We start from the raw sequence: 14,949 nt of genomic DNA on the forward strand, positions 1-14,949 counted from the left end.
AAGTCTGGCAGTTGATCCACCTTCAGTCTCACACCAGTCGAACTCTGCACATGAAGATTTGGAGATGACATCACTTGACCACACTGATTAGACTTATGGTCATTCCCCAAATAATGGAAACACTTCTCCTTATTATTATTATTAGCAGACAATTTGGAATCCGTTATATCATCACAGAAGGACTTGGACAGCAGACAGGCTTGGGCAGATTTGTGGCAGATGAAATTTAATTTTATGACATCTTTTAGTGCACAAAGTTCTTTGTCTCAGTTACATTCAGGAACATCACCTTTTTCTTTTACTCAGCAATAGCTTTTGCCGTGAAGAAATTTCCAGGTCTCTCTTCAAAGTTAGAAAGACTCTCCTCCGACTCCTTAAACTCCACTGCTGCAGTAACAACAGCAGCCATTTTAACACTGCCCACAATACCAATCGCCACTCAGGTAAGTCGGGCAGCACTCACAACAATTAATGGGACAAGGACAAGGACAAGTCTAATTGACAGCTGCTTTATTTCAAACATGGCCTTCAGTTTATATAAGAACAGACTCATTCAATAAAAGAACAGTCCGCTCCAATCAAATTACTATTGTATAGAGACAGGGACACAACTGGAACTTGAACAACACTAATAATATTAAAATAAAAGTCTCTATTAAAACAGACAAAACAATAAAGATGTCCTACCTAAGAACAAAGATCACACTGCACACGAAAACTGAAAAAGCAGCAGATGATTCTGTCAAGAGGAATACCAGAAACTTCAGCAAGAGGTCGGAAAAATTTGAAACATCCAAAGATGAACCAAAATTAAAATTGCTAGAGAAGCCAAAACGAACAACAGGCATTATTTTAGTGCAAATCCAGTTAAAAGATGATAAAAGAGAATTTAAGAAATATTAGGTACACAAGGGGAGAATTCATTGAAAACGAGGCAGAAATAGCAAATGAAGTGAATACAAATGTCACCCAAATATTTATAAAGGAAGAAACAAGTGGAATATCTCATGCAGAAGTAAAGCCAAACTCAGAGGTTGTAGATTTTAAAAGAGAAGAGTCAGATGTGCTTTAGTCAGTCAGTCATCGTCCAACCAGCTGTATCCTAACTACAGGGTCACAGGGGTCTGCTGGAGCCAATCACAGCCAACACAGGGCACAAGGCAGGAAACAAACCCCGGGCAGGATGCCAGCTCACCGCAGAGATGTGCTTTAATTATCCATCCATCCGATTCCGCTTATCTGAGATTGGGTTGTGGGGGCAGCAGCTTAAGCAGAGATGCCCAGACTTCCCTCTCCCCAGCCACTTCTTCTAGCTCTTCCGGGGGAATCCTGAGGTGTTCCCAGGCCAACTGAAAGACATAGTCCCTCCAGCATGTCCTGGGTCTTCTCCAGGGCCTCCTCCCGGTTGGACGTGCCCGGAATACCTCGCCAGGGAGGCGTCCAGGAGGCACCCTGATCAGATGCCCGAGCCACCTCATCTGACTCCTCTCGATGCGGAGGAGCAGCGGCTCTACTCTGAGCCCCTCCCGGATGACTGAGCTTCTCACCCTATCTTTAAGGGAAAGCCCAGACACCCTGCGGAGGAAACTCATTTCAGCCGCTTGTATTCGCGATCTCGTTCTTTCTGTCACTACCCATAGCTCATGACCATAGGTGAGGGTAGGAGCGTAGATCGACTGGTAAATTAAGAGCTTTGCCTTACGGCTCAGCTCCTTTTTCACCACGACAGACCGATTCAGAGCCCGCATCACTGCGGATGCCGCACCGATCCGCCTGTCGATCTCACGCTCCATTCTTCCCTCACTCGTGAACAAGACCCCAAGATACTTGAACTCCTCGACTTGGGGCAGGATCTCTCCCCCAACCCTGAGAGGGCACTCCACCCTTTTCCGGCTGAGGACCATGGTCTCGGATTTGGAGGTGCTGATTCTCATCCCAGCCGCTTCACACTCAGCTGCGAACCGATCCAGACACAGCTGAAGATCACGGCCTGATGAAGCAAACAGGACAACATCATCTGCAAAAAGCAGTGACCCAATCCTGAGTCCACCAAACCAGACCCCTTCAACACCCTGGCTGCGCCTAGAAATTCTGTCCATAAAAGTTATGAACAGAATTGGTGACAAAGGGCAGCCCTGGCGGAGTCCAACTCTCTCTGGAAACGGGTTCAACTTACTGCTGGCAATGCGGACCAAGCTCTGACACCAATTGTACAAGGACCGAACAGCCCTTATCAGGGGTCCGGTACCCCATACTCCCGGAGCACCCCCCACAGGATTTCCCGAGGGACACAGTCGAACGCCTTTTCCAAGTCCACAAAAAACATGTAGACTGGTTGGGCAAATTCCCATGCACCCTCCAGGACCCTGCTAAGGGTATAGAGCTGGTCCACTGGTCCACTGCTCAGCTGAAAACCACACTTTTCCTCCTGAATCCGAGGTTTGACTATCTGACGGACCCCCTCTCCAGGACCCCTGAATAGACTTTTCCAGGGAGGCTGAGGAGTGTGATCCCTCTGTGGTTGGAACACACCCTCCGGTTCCCCTTCTTAAATAGGGGGACCACCACCCTGGTCTGTTAGACTTTTTTTTGGACACATACACCACGCTAGTGTTTAGATGTGGATGGTGTAGCGTTGGCGAGCTCTGTAAGGCGTGCTGTTTCTTTGAAGTACAGGTGACTGGCAGGATGACGCCAGACTTTGTCCTGTATTTAAACGGTGCCATCTTTCTCGTTTACGTCAGGTGCAGCTGCATTGTTCTCTTTCTCCGATTCAAGTTCACCTCTGTTATAGCGCATCTTTATTTGAAAACAGCCTTGTAGTAAATAATATTCGACCTGGCTTTTATGTAAGTAACATAGTAAAAAGTCAAGGAAAATGACCCGTTTATTGGCTAACTAAAAAGATTACAATATGCAAGCTTTTGAGGCTAATCAGGCCCCTTCTTCAGGCGAGATGTAAGTAACATAGAAATGTTAGATGTGTGGATAAGCAGCAAACAGCAAGCAGCCTGCTATCACATCCCCAACTCCGCACAGTTATCTCAGCTCAAGTCTGTTTACCTGCATGTCAGTTACTTAGAGCTGAGTTAACATGCAGCTCTCCTCCTTGTACCCCCAGGGATAGCGGTGGTGGCTCAAGGACAGAGCAGGTGGCCCTAGCTCCCTAGCTGAGACAATCCTACTAATTTAAAGTGACTGGTCATATTTAGGGTGGCACGGTGGCGCAGTGGATATCGCTGCTGCTTCGCAGTTAGGAGACCCAGATTTGCTTCCCGGGTCCTCCCTGCATGGAGTTTGCATGTTCTCCCCATGTCTGTGTGGGTTTCCTCCCACAGTCCAAAGACATGCTGGTTAGGTGCACTGGCAATCCTAAATTGTCCCAAATGTGTGTAGGTGTGTGTGGGTGTGTGTGTGCCCTGCCTTGCTGTGATAGCTGGGATTGGCTCCAGCAGACCCCCGTGACCCTGTAACTAGGATATAGCTGGATGGATGGATGGATGGTCATATTTACTCTAAACACAGTCATTTACCTTCACTTTACAGTGAATTTTTGGGAATACCCAGGAGACACTGGTCAGCAGAGCTACAGATTCAAACTCCAGTAGTGGTTGTATTGTCATCTGCATGTCGTACCAAAAACAGCGAGCAGCACGACATACTCCAGCGTGCTCTGTGGACAGAGAAACAGAAGCATGCCAGGTGAGATGGTGGTGGGGCGGTGAGCATGCTTGCCTTACATGTTTGATCCTTGTTCAAATATTTCATTTTAATTAAGTTATTAATAATAGTTAAGCACAAAATGCAAGAGTGTTAAAGGTAATAAAATCAGGAATTCCTCTCACTCTATGTCTCGGCTGTTCCTCTTCACCACAGACAGTTGTCTTCAGGTCCTCTTGGTCAAGAGTTCAGCTGCAGAGCCCACCCGGAATGAGCAGAGCACAATGTGCTGAGTGTCTTTAAAGGCTTTAGTCATCGTGTGCCTGGGGGTCTCTTTGTGTCTGTTGTGTCCAAACATAACTTGTAACAGAGTTTCACTTTCTAGAGGCTTCAGGCCTACACAAAGTGAGTAGCTGACCGACATTGTCCCTTCTGTCACAGGGCCTGCCTTAACAGTTGTGAGTAGCTGTTTGGTGACGGCCTTGTGATATGACATTCGGTCACCCTTTGGTCATCACACACGTATATTTGAACATTTGATAAATGTGATGTGTCTCCCAGTTTCTTTCCTTCTTCTCTTGTTTCTGTTGAAGTACCTCAGCCTGGTTCAGTCAGCTCATAATGCTGCTGATTATTATTTAGTGTCTCTTGGTTACATTTGGTTGAAGGCATTAGCTAAGTAAGCAGATGTAAAATCATAAATTTGACAGGAAAAGGAAGGTTTGGATGATGTAGAAAATGAAAATCTAGATTAAAATGAAATATCTGTACAGTACAGTACAGTAATTCTCATGGAGAGCATACGCAAATATCAGCAGAGTTTCTTTGCAGCCTTTGTCGATTTTTGTAAAGCGTTCGACATCCTGAGGGTTCAAGGGATCCCCTCGAGGTTGCTGGATATCATGGCTGGCCTGTACACTGGTACTGTGAGTACTGTGCAGAGTGCAGATAGGACTGCATTTTTCCCAGTTGATTCTGGGGTTCTGCTCCTACTCTGTTCAATGCTTGTATGGACTGGGTGGTGGGCAAGGTCATGGGGTTCAGCCGCTGTGGGACATCTGTTGGTGAAGAAAGATTCTCTGATCTTGACTTTGCTGACGATGCTGTGATCTTCGCGGAGTCAATGGAGGCCCTGATCGGGACGCTCAAGAAACTGAGTGAGGAGTCTGAGTGTCTGGGCTTGCGAGTGTCCTGATAAAAACCAACATCAGGCCCTTAATGACCTCTTGGGCACAGCCATCAGCAGTGTGTCTTTCAGTGGAGAGTGTGTCAACCTCATCGAGAAGTTTACTTACCTTGGCGGTAACCTTCATGTCTCTGGTGATTCTTCCAAATGAGGTCAGTAGACGAACTGGAAGAACATGGTGGGTCATGAGGTCGCTGGAAAGGGGTGTGTGGTGCTCCTGATATCTGGGCAAAAAGGACAATGGTCCAAGTCTTTAGAGTCCTGGTGGTTCCTGTCTTGCTATATGGTTGCGTGACATGGACGCTATCCAGTGACCTGAGACGGGACTCCTTTGGTATTGTGTCTCTCCTTGGGTACTGTTGGTTTGACTTTGTGTTGCTCATGAAGTCCCAAATGAGACACATTACCTACATTGTGAGGGAGCGTCAGTTACGGCACTACGGCCATGTGGCACATTTAGCCGAGGGTGACCCGGGTCATAAGATCCTCATTGTTGGGGACCCGAGTGGCTGGACCAGGCCAAGGGGTCGTGCACGTAACACCTGGCTGTGGCAGATAGAGGGTCATTTCCCGAGGGTGGAATTGGACTGCTTGTCTGCCTGGGGGGTTGCAAATTAGGATCCCGAGTTGTTTCGACGTGTAGTGGGTGCGACAACGCGCTGTACCAGTGCATGCTTCCCAACTTGACTTGAGTTGTACTGTACCTGAATGCTTGTTCACTCTGGACCTAAATGTGTCCACAGTCCTGACCAACATTTCCATTTCACAATGGTCTGTTTTTGTAATCATAATCTCTAAGAGCATTCAACGTCAGCATGAGATGACCTCAAGCAATGCAATCATCCACATGGCAAGACAACATTATTACTAGCTGGTAGAGTTCTAATGGCTGTGAACCTGAGTGACCCCAGAGACCAGTGGATTCATGAGGTCACACAGTGAGGACAGAAGCAATAGATGACGTAAAATCAGTGAGAATAGAGGGCAGCAGGGTTTAGGTCAGCAGTGAAGAGCTCATCATGTGATGACCTGTCTGCTGTAAGAACCATTTAGGTTGTGTCACAACAACTCAGACACGATCAGCACGTTCGTCTCTCACGGTCATTCACCTATCCCTTCATCCCCTTAACACTCTTCCTTATCACCTTCACCACTCACTCCTTTACCACTTTCTCCTTGTCCTTTTAATTGTTCAGGCTCCATTAAGATGACTGATTTAGTCCTCACAGTTGCACCTACTGGTGATCACCGTGCTGTCAGCCTGGGCCTTCATTTCTCTCTTCATACATACATCCCTCCTTCAGGGCAATGCAATTTAATTCTGGGAATGTGGGTGTCAAAGGAAAGATAAAAGTGTTCACAAGTGTCAGATCTGAGTGGAACTTTACATTCGGACAGTGATGGTGAGGTTAGTTAGCTGACTCATGTCCTCAAGTTTGGGTGACATTGACAAACTGGATGGAGGAGGGAACAAAATGTCTGTCACTATGTCTTTCAATATATAATCACACTTTATGTATTTAGTGCCTTTCAGTAGAGCTGTTAAACGAGGACCACATGCCTGTCCTACTTAACAGGTGACATTAAGTGACACTCAGAGGTCAAGGCAGTTACTGGCAAGTCCAACTGAAGCACATGTAGCTGTGAATCAACAGTGACCCCTGCTGGTCAGATTGATATTTGTAGATCTGAGGTCTCACACACACACCTGATTAAATTAAGATTCAATAATCAAACCAGTATGAGGATGGCGCAGATGTGACTGACCAACTTCATCCATATTGGGCTGTTTTGTTTTTTGACTATCCTGTTTATGTTCATTTTTATCCACTATGTCTTTTCTTTGCTACTCTATTACTGTCAAATTCTTTTAAGCATACGTTCAACAGTTGAAGAACTTTTTAATTACAATTGAGCAGGCCAGAGTAGTTGCTCTCCACCTGTGTATACTGGAGTACGTTTGCCGTAAGCTCTGCCTTTTGCCCTAAAGGAAGTGCCGCAGAAGACGAAGCAAACTTGTGAAGCTTACAACTTCCCTGCCATCTTCTCCACTGACTGATCATGGCTACTGTCTGGATTATGGTCGGTTAATCTCTCTGGAACCTGTATAAGAGCGGATTCTGCTTGTTGATTCGAGCCACATCTCCACAAGGTTAGAGTGGTTTCTGGGACCCACATCCTGCTGGGTCGTGTGCCCCATGCCTCCAGAGATCTGACTCGATTAAAGGTGGCTCTGCTCAATGCTGGATCTCCAGCTAACAACTCATTAATTTAATTGATTTCTTAACCTCGTGAGGATTGGAATTTTTGTAACTAAACCTTGGCTTTCTGTCAGTGAGTTAGTCCCTTCCACTGAACCCCCTGTTTGTCCGTTTCTTAGTTCCTGTTTGTCTGTCGTTGGGAGTGGTGGATCAGCGACAATATTTAAAAGCCGTTTTTACTGTTGGCAGTTGACAACTGACCGTTACTCCTGCTTTGAACTCCAGCTGTTAGAAATGGACCGATATCATCCTTGGCTGTGTGGAGTAGCGTGTCGACCACCGAAATTTAATAAGGATTTTGTTTCTGAGTTCTCCGAATTTCTGGTAGGAATTACGCCGAATTACAACAGACATTTACTTTTTGGAGATTTTATGTGTGCTGTCTGAGTAAACCTCTGGCTAAATTTGTCCCACACATGAACATGGACACTGTCAATAAGTGGAAGCTTGAGGGCACTGTTGCCCCATGAAACCCAACAGACAGATGCAGACTCTGGTTTAAAAGTACCAAGAAGTAATTTAATTTTCTTCTCCAAAGTGCCCCAAAGCACCTCCGCGACCATAAACAATAAATCAATACTCACAACAATACAATAATACTCCTCCTTTCCTCCCAGCAGCTCTGTCACACTCCCTCCCAACTCCGGCTCGCTTGCTGGGTCTCCCATAGTTCTTTATATAGTTCTTGACCTAGAAGTGCTCCTGTCCTTCTGTCCATGTGATTCATTAGCACTTCCAGGACAGATGGAGAATTGTATTTTTCTTCATCCTGGTAGTACTTCTGTTCTTCCATTCCCGTAACTATGAAGTACTTCCAGGCTATATGGGAAATAAAACTCCCCTGTGTCTAACTGCAGCGTCACACAGCGGCACCCACGGCACCCAACAGGGCTGTGATACCGAACTCCATCTTCCATGGATCCCTGTGGAAATCCGGGGCACCACTAGGCTGCAGGGAAGATGCCATCTAGCGTCATGGATGTCTTGTCCAGGATGAGCTGCCGGACGTCCATCACAACACACATCGGATCTCAATTTATCATATGGTTTACCCATCTGTAACAGTGAAACTGGTGATGCCTGCTTTTCTGATCCCCATCCCTGTTATAACTGAGGCTTCTTAATCCTGCCAAGCGGTCAACATTTGCAGTCTGACTCACTCACTGCTCTCGCACAATAAATGATCTCCATGGTTTTGATGGATGCTGTGAGATTCTTCTCACCTCAGCTGAGCACTCATGGTCTAAATCTTTGTTTATTTGTCACTTGTTCTGACATTTTAGATTATGTTGGTCCATTAAAAGGTCAAAACCTCAACCTGGTTAAGTGATGCCACAGGTGGGCATGTAGGCAAGCAGAGCATAAGTGGAAAAAAGAGAAGCTTCAGGTGTCTTTTGATGCTTAAGGGACAGTCGAGTTGCTAGAATGTTGTGAAATCTGCTGGAGTAAAGTATTCTTCAGATATTATTGTGAATAACCTTTTTAATGTAACACTATAAACACTATCCCTAATCCTTCCATTCCTATGTGTCCTGACGTGACGTCAACGCTCTGCGAGGATCTTCTTTGGTTCCTGACCTTTGATCCCACTTTACAGGCCCTGTTGATGGCCCTTCTGTCCTTCCTATGCACTCAGCTGTTTTTCTGTCAGTTTTAGCCTAAGTCTCTCAGAAGTTATTGCTCACCTTAAATGCACAGCTTGTTATCTTTCGTGTTTTTGAAGTGGTTGGCCTCTCGTTTTGGACATCATAAACAGCTGTCTTAACCCTTTCAGCCCTGCAATCCTATTACTAGTACATAAATATGCAGCTGTTTTTGTAAAGCACAGGTACGTTTGTAGCCGTTGGAACCGGGCGTGGAACCATTAGCGCAGACTGGAGAGACGGGCATACAGTCTGCAAAACCAAAGGTGAAAATGGATGCTTCTGGACTGTGCACACCACTTTCAATTTAATTTCTTCCAGAAGACTGAAGTGGCTATTGTATTATAATAGTGATCTTTTTTTTTCTTTTTTCATTTTTGAGCTTCCTAGATACCACAAAGGTAGAATAACTGACAAAATAGTGTTTCCCATAAAAACAGAGGATCCGGGGCTGAACGGGTTAAGACTGGTTAAGTCCCAGCTCATTTCAAACATGTTGTGGTGTTGTAATGGTTGCTACATATTTTATGTGCTTTATCGGTTTCTGCTGCTTGCTACCTTTGGAATATACTGTATGTCCGAGGGAATGATTGTCTTGGAGGATATCTCTGTAAGGGGAGCAGGGGGACAAACCACACCTGTCGGTCCTTGTATTAACATGCTGGTGTGTGTCGTAAGGGAAATAAAACGACTTCAAAGGGACAAGGAGGCGCACATTTTAAAAGGAGGATTGGGAAGGAGCTGGGAAAGGAAAGATAAGAAAGGAAGAGATGTGTAAGGCAAGAAACACTCCGCCGCGGGTGAACGAAAAAAGAAAGAGTGCTGGCTGACCAAGGAAGGTCATCGGAGTGCACGGCTTTGCCTTTTATTTGTGACTCTTTCGTCTTCCATGGAGGGACCTTAACACCCGTGGGAGGCAGGCTTCAGCATTCAAGATAACAGTCGTCGTCAAGCTGGGGAGAAGACTTCTTTTATATCTGTAGAAAGCAAATGAGTCAGTGGGACATTTGACAAGTACGCTGGATTTATCTGCGGAATTCCCAGCCCGGTTGGATCCACAGCCAAATCAAAGTTCAGTATAAAAGGGTCTGGGAAATGCATGTGGAGTGGAAGTTTAATTTATATTTGTGTATATAGTTTGTATTTTCTGTGAATATTTGTGTTCTGTCTGTAAGTGTTCAGATTTCTTTGTTGTTTTTATTTTTGTCTCATTTCTTTTTCTGTTTCGATGTTTTTCTGGGGAGTGCATTATAATATTAATTATTATCTGTTTGCTTGTTCCTGGTTTGTGTAGGATTCTTTAAAGGTTATTTATACTTCTGTTTGGGTGTTTTAAATACATATTCTGGTTTGTTTAATCGACTTAATTGTTTGGGTCTTTGTTTTATTTATAATAAAACAGTCGTGAAGACTGAGTCGTGAAGACTTTGGAGTGCCTAGTCAAAGTCCTGACCTGAATCCAATTGAGATGTTATGGCATGACCTTAAAAAGGCGCTTCATGCTAGAAAACCCTCAAATAAAGCTGAATTACAACAATTCTGCAAAGATGAGTGGGTCAAAATTCCTCCAGAGCGCTGTAAAAGACTCATTGCAAGTTATCGCAATCGCTTGATTGCAGTTATTGCTGCTAAGGGAGGCCCAACCAGTTATTAGGTTCAGGGGGCAATTACTTTCTCACACAGGGCCATGTAGGTTTGGATTTTTTTTTTTCTCCCTAAATAATAAAAACCATCATTTAAAAACTGCATTTTGTGTTTACTTGTGTTATATTTGACTAATGGTTAAATGTGTTTGATGATCAGAAACATTTTGTGTGACAAACATGCAAAAGAATAAGAAATCAGGAAGGGGGCAAATAGTTTTTCTCACCAATGTATATATATATATATTTATGTTACAGCCAAAACCTGCAGTTAGGCCAGTTCTTGAATTGGCCGGCCATTTTGCATTTTGGTATGGCCAAAGTCTGAATTACTAGTAATTACCAGTGTATATGCTACTTTGACCGGCCATTTTGTGAAGTGGCGAGAACTCCCTGGCCCAAATTTGATGTGCTGATGTAAGACTGTCCGCTCAAAGTGCGAAGATGCTTAAAAACTTTCAGATGCAGAATCAGAAGTGAGTTTCCCATTCTGCACAAGAAACTGCTCACACTGGAATCTGTAGGCAGAGAAGAAAAAATCACTACGGACCGTCACGTCTTCCCAATCACTGACCGGAGGCCAAGGCTACGCTCGATGCAATTGCACTACTAAGTGCACAGCAAATTGCTGCTCATGCCTTTTTTCTTCCGACTTTGGCCAATCACCCTGGCTGGCCAAATCCCGAAATCGAGGAAAAGATCAGACATTGGCTGGTCAATTTACAGCGACATTGGCCATTTCCCAATTTGGCCGATTTTTCGAATTGCCCGTAACATTTACATAAAGGGTACCTCCATCAAAGGGGATCAAATTGGGGCTGAGGTTCTGTCTGTCTCCGTTCTAATATAATTAGTTCCTTCCTCGTACGTACCGGGCTCCTCATCTTACGTTAAGAGGAACTCGCTACAGTGTGGCCTTTACTAAAAAGCCAATCTGGATTATTTGGAATATTCAAACTTCAGACCCATTTCTAAATTGCATTTTATCTCTACAATTCTGGAGAAGGTTGTCTTTCTGTACCTGCAGAGCTTTTTGAATGAAGATGGCATCCCTGAAGTATTTCAGTTTGGTTTTCAGGCACACCGCAGCACAAAGTAAGCACTTTTGGAGGTTCTAAGTCATCTGTCATCAGTAGGAGATTCTGGTGTCCTCCTCTTCATCTCCTCTCACCTGGTGTGTCCCTCAATGATCTCCCGTTGGGTTTTTCTTTCTTCACTGCACACGCTGCCCTTAGGATCCATTTTTGAAAAACATAACATTTCCTTTCATCAGATGACACAAAGATCCGTCTTCCACAAATTCTCTTAAACCCCTACTGGAGTCTCTAAAATCTAAAAGTCGTTAAATGATCTCAGTCAGAATGTCAAACATGCTGAGATTGTGTGTTTTGGACCGTCTGACCTCAACTGCGCTCCTGCAAGTAACTTTGGCTCTTTGACAACCCACTGTGGATCCTTCACAAAAACTCCTGGTGTGACCTTTGACAATGTTGTTGGAAAATTGTGTCTTTTGTGGACGAAGGTTTCAGACCCGACCGCAGGTGTGGTTATAAAGCAGCTTTATTTTTCAGAGTCACGGTGAGAAGAGTTTCAGAAAAGCAGACAATCAAATATACATGACAGCGTCAGGGCTCTTCTGAACCCCGTCTGTTGGGTGGGGTCCAGTTTTATACCCCTAGAATGTGTGATTTAATATCATTATAAAATGTAACAGTCAACACATTTATTATGCACAATCCTTGAGCCCCTTCAACGCCCCTTCTAAAACTTGATTTCTTGGCTCCTTTTGTTATGGCGTTCAGATGTAAGCTAAGGGACAACGTGATAAGGCAGACTCATGTGTGGAATGCTCAGACTTTGAGTCCTTTGCACAAACATTTTTCTGTTTGCTAAAACAAAGCATGCTGTTACTTGGTTTCGTAAAGCTTACTTCTCAGACATGAATTAGTACAAGGGAACGAAGAGAACATTCGTCTTCCACACTTTACAGTATGCTTGTCAGACTGAATGTGTGTGTTTTGTGTTTTTATTTTGGAATAATTTAACTTGTGGGGTCAGAGTTCACGTTCTGGCACTGAGGTAGCAGGCCGGTCCAGATGACCTTATCAGCTCATTAATATTCATAAGGTTGTTTTCTAAGCCTGTCACATCGATAAAATTCTGGGCTGTATGCAAAACAGACATAGACAGGAATTCTGGGAAAGTAAGCCTCAAATGTTTAAAGTGCGTTTATTAGAATTGTGTGTTTAAGTTTAGATAAAGTGATCAGTGTAAGAATATGTGAAGTGGAGGCCTGGGACTTTAAGATGAACAAGCTTCATGTCTCACCAGAAGTAACTTAATTAACAATAAACCAGACCATGGGAACTTATTGGTTATCCGGCATTTCAGACAAGTGCACCATTATGCACAGGGCAGTCAGCAAAGGATTTAAAAAATAAGGATAAGGAAGCAAAGGGCAGAGAGAGAAACAGCTGGTATAAAACACAGATTTCTGTCAACTTTTCCGCTAACTAGAAGTGGTACTTTAATTCATGCCACTGCAGAGTCTGATTTATTCAACTTTACTTTTATAATAATAGTTCAATATATTATGAATTTGATTTGATTTGTTGTTGATGCTTCTTTAATGTACGTAATATCAAAATATAATCACTGTCTTGAGGTTAACTCCTCAAATATCCAACCCCATATCTGAGTATACGAGAAAGTCGAGGGGAGACCACTCTCGATATTGTCAGAACAAGCCGTGCGCCCTGTCGCTCTTTACTTTCCTTCTGCTCCCTCTGTCCACGCACTGTAAGCAATCGCTTTGATTTGATTCCCACCTCAAGACAAAAATCACTGCGTCAATATCATTAATCATTCTCATTCATTTATCTAAATGCGTCACAGTCCTAACAGCACCGTCACTAGGTCTGGGGCTGGACTGTGGTTGTTGAAGCAGGCTGACATGGCAGGGGCGCCCTCAACCACCAAAGACGGCACTCGGAGACTTCAGCACAGACAGCAGAATGAAGCTTTATTGTATGGCGTGCATACAGACTCATCTCAGATGGAACAATGAGCGTCCAGCAATAGGCACCTTTTCTTTTATTACAATTCTTGTCTTTTAAGCCATTATTCTTCCTCATCTCACTCCTCAATATTTCAGTGCTCAAGTCCTGCCCCTAATTAATCCACCATTATCTCTCGGCTGGGTGGGTGTCAGACTCTTTGTTGTCCATCAGATCTTCCTGCACTCCCTTCTTTCCCAGAGCCTTCCCATTATTTACAACTCCTCTTCTTATCAAAGGGCCCATCTCTTCTCAACTCTCCTGCATGTCCAGACTTTAACTTGAGAGATAATGGTGGTCTGTGGCTTATACAGGGTCATAAAAATATATAGTGTGGGCGCTAGGGGTTACTGTTGCCCCATGAAACCCACCATACAGACGTCCAAGACACACTTGTAAAAGCACCAAGAAGAATTTTAATATTATTTTATTCCATACAGTGAACAAAGCACCACACACTCCACAATTCTCTAAAACTCAATAATAATACAAATAACAATAAAACTCCCAGCAGCTTCGTCACCCAAATCTCCCAACTCCGGCTCTCCTTGCTGGGTCTTCATCAGTCCTTTAAATAGTCCATAACACAAAGTGTTTCTCACGGGTTCAACACCAAATCATCTGTTTTTAAGTAGCCTGGAAGCACTGCGGGCTTCCGTCCTCGTGACTCCAAAGTACGTCCGGGTTGTCGCAATAGTTGGAGACCCCAGGTTCATTGTGAGCTCCCACTGGCGGCACCCATGGCACCCAACAGGGCTGAGGAAACGGACTTCTCATCCCAGGATGCTTTGAGGAAATCCGGAGAACCGTTTCCATCCAGGGGAGCTGCCACCTAGCGTTCCGGGGGATGCATTGCCCTGAAAAGGCTGCCTTCTTACATTCTTTTTGTTGCATACGATACGAGAGCGTACAGGTGCAGTTTTTCTCAGAAAGGCGTTTCTTTCCGAACCACCAATCCCGCCAGACACTCAACCTCTAACCCCAAACACTTTACGGCCAACAAGAACACGCTGTCGTAAAATGAACATATTGCAAACATAACACTTTTCTCTCAGGGATGTCCCAGCCGGACTGAACCGCTAGCCATCCATCACAATAGACACAAGCTTTTTAACTCCTAACCATTACAACTTAATATTTAATAAAATATAGTGTCTACTTTTCTTCTATGCTTATAATACCTTTCTAATACATAGAGATTTCCAGTTTTAAGAATATAATTTTCTATATGGTCTGCCATTTAGTGATGCAGGTTCAGAGCAACATTTGAGTTGATCTTTTGGTGTAGTTTTCCATCACCTGCTCTTTGTTGTTTTTCATTGCCTTTTATTGTCTTACCTGCTCATGATGTCAGCTCCATTGGCCCTGCAGTGTTCTTGGTGTCCCCATTGGCTGTCTCTGCTCATGTGGCTCAGCAATGGGCCTTAAGATGGAAAGTCCCCTGTTCTCATAATTAAAGTGAGTACTTTTTTATTATTTTTATTAGTTTTCGCACTTTCA

Source organism: Polypterus senegalus, chromosome 4 (genome assembly GCF_016835505.1).
Source record: "Polypterus senegalus isolate Bchr_013 chromosome 4, ASM1683550v1, whole genome shotgun sequence".
Lineage (NCBI taxonomy): Eukaryota > Metazoa > Chordata > Cladistia > Polypteriformes > Polypteridae > Polypterus > Polypterus senegalus.